Here is a 2,789-nt window from a genome sequence, read left to right as displayed (position 1 = left end):
GGTGCTAGGAGTAGAAGTTGGATTCTGTTTGATGTGGTTCTGCCTCCATCGTGGAATTCTGTCCATCTTCTCTTCTTATTTAATCCTTAGTCTTGAATGTTACTAGTTAGATTTTGATTGAATGCCTTGATTTTACTTGCAGGTAGTGCTTGTTAAGATAGAAAGTGAGTGAATATGTCTTGTTTGTGGTTTATCAGTTCACTATTTGGACTTTAGAGGTTTTATCTAGTTTTAGGTTTATTCGTTGTTATTTTGCTATTAAAGTTGGTGGAGTTTTTGTTAATAAAATTGATCTTAGCTCTTGGAAATATGTTTTGAAGTTGTTGATCATGTATTGAATTTTTTATAGCTCATGCAAGTGCAAGTTCTAAATGAATGGCATAAGACTTTTACTTAGTAATTGTGTTCCTCTATTTTCATGTTTATTGTTGCATTTTAAATTTCCTTTTTAATTCTTCATCTGTTCATGAAAAAGTTCATCTAGGTATAGGTTTATTCATAAAAAATTAGAGTTTAAAAATTGTGAAGTTTTAGGATACAGTTTTCGTTTTCTTTGCATTCAAAGCATGTGAAGGTATTAACTGCAAGTATTTTTCAGTTTTGTGCATGCTCAATTGTTATGCAAGTATCATGTTGGAACTTTAATCTTTGATTGGTTCTTTTAGCTTTGGATTTGTGGAGTTGAAGTTGTGTTAAGTGAAAGTGAACCTTGTGAACATTTTCTACAATTTTTTCTTGTTTACAACTATGTTTTTTTTTTTTTTGGAGAATAGTGGATTCAAATTCTGCTTTGATAGTTTATGTTTCCCTTACTATTCCAAGTAGTTTGTTAATTAGTTCTATATTAGGTTTAGGTAGAAACTCATTTTACTAGCTTAAGTATCATATAAAATCAACTTTAGAAACGATTGTTCTTTGTGGTTGTGAGTTTTTGTTTTTGTTGAACTGAATCTTCATCATTTGCATTATGTTCATGCTTTTTTGTGGATTCCTTATGCTTATATATTTTGGGTAATTTTCAATGCATGATTAGATAGTGATATATTTAAGCCTGAAAGTCAATTTTTCCTATTCAATTTTTTTTAGATTCATGTCATGTCTTTCTTCTAGGTTCATATCATGTGTGTTTGAATGTAATTCAATTTTGACTTACAAGAAAGCATGCATGTCTTATGTTTTTGCATATTAGGATTAGTCATCCACAATTTAGTGATCATTTAAATTTTTAGTTGCATTTTATTTTTTTTAATTTTGTTAATTCTATCTTAGCATTTTAGTTTTCTTAGTATTAATTCATTTTTTTATGAAATTTTTTATTTGATTTTCTTTTATCCTTTGGTAGGAATTAATTTTTTTTTAATTGACTAAACCAATTTTAGATAAGGAATGGGGATCATTGATACTTAGGCTAGGTATTTTTTTTTTTAGCTAATCCTTGAGGAATTGACAGTCAGACTTTACAGTCTCTATTATTACTTGATGGCCTATGTGCTTACAGGATTTTCAATCAAGTTTTTGGCATCATTGTTGGGGATTAGGTCTAAGTAGTCCTAGACTAATATCAACTTTCATCCCATTCTATTATAGATTGGTTCACTTTAGTGTACATACTTTAGGTTAGAAATTAGGCTTGTTTCGGTTCTAGGTGTACATCCTTAGAGTTTTATTTTTAGAGTGGTTTACTAGGTTTACTGTTATTAGGGCCCATTTGCACTTTGTTAGGAATCATAAGTTGATACCTTTAGATCTTGAGTTTTATGATACTTTTAGGAGGATTAGGAGGGAAAACAAATCGATCTTACTATCACCAGGGCTAAGCAAGACACTAGAGCCCTTGGGGATTATGCTATGCCTAATCTTCATAGTTTTCTACCTAGTATTAGAAGGCCAGCCATACAAGCCAATAATTTTGAGATTAAACCTATAATCATCTAGATGATATAATAGTCGGTGCGATTTAGTAGACATTTGAGTGAGAATTTGAATGCTCATCTTTGAGATTTTTTGGAGACATTGATACATTTAAACATAATGGTATTACTAAGGATGCCATTAAGCTTAGGTTGTTTTCATTTTCTCTTAGAGATAGAGCCAAGAGTTGGTTAGCCTCAACGCCACTAGATTCCATCACCACTTGGGAAATTTAGTGCAAAAGTTCATGGCTAAATTTTTTCCTCAGGTCAAGATGACCAAGCTTGGGAATAAAATTACTACATTTGCCCAGCATGAATTGGAGACCTTGTTGAAACATGGGAGAGATACAAGGAGCTCTTAAGGTTGTGTCCACACCACGAGCTACCAAAACAGTCGAAGATTCAGATTTTTTATAATGGGTTAGTTCCTATTACTAGGACATTTTTAGATGCTGCATCAGGAGATGCTTTAATGAGTAAAACTTCTAACATAGCTTATAAGTTGATTGAGGATATGGCAACTAATAATTGTTAGTGGTATAATGAGAGATAGCATCCTAGGAAAGCTTTAGGGGTGTACAAGCTTAGTGAGTTTACAAGCTTAGTGCTAATGTAGATTCCCTAGCCAAATTTGTAGAATCTTTACATTGTAAGGTTACACCCTCAAGGTCTAGTTCTAGTTATTCCAAGTTGATTCACACCCATAGTTTCATAGCTATGTGTAAGATATGCGAGGTAGGACACCTAGGAAAGTCATTTCTAATTACTCATTCAGAGTCAGTTTCATTTGTAAGACAGAACCTGAGAAATCTAACAACCTTTATTCTTCCACATATAACCCACATTGGAGGAATAATCTTATTTTCTCATGGAATC

General features: G+C 32.1%; 1 non-coding gene across 1 annotated transcript; it reads right to left on the bottom strand.

Moving 5' to 3' along the window:
• Window positions 1–2,191: 2,191 nt before the first annotated feature.
• On the bottom strand, window positions 2,192–2,297 carry LOC149514708 (small nucleolar RNA R71). Its single transcript, XR_016328392.1, has one exon. It is a non-coding gene; the product is annotated as a small nucleolar RNA R71 (small nucleolar RNA).
• Window positions 2,298–2,789: the final 492 nt, after the last annotated feature.

Source organism: Durio zibethinus, chromosome 15, assembly GCF_047325235.1.
Source record: "Durio zibethinus cultivar Kanyao isolate XHJ-2024 chromosome 15, ASM4732523v1, whole genome shotgun sequence".
Classification (NCBI taxonomy): domain Eukaryota; kingdom Viridiplantae; phylum Streptophyta; class Magnoliopsida; order Malvales; family Malvaceae; genus Durio; species Durio zibethinus.
The sequence above is the reverse complement of the archived record's forward strand: the minus strand, read 5'-3'. Positions and strand labels throughout refer to the sequence as shown.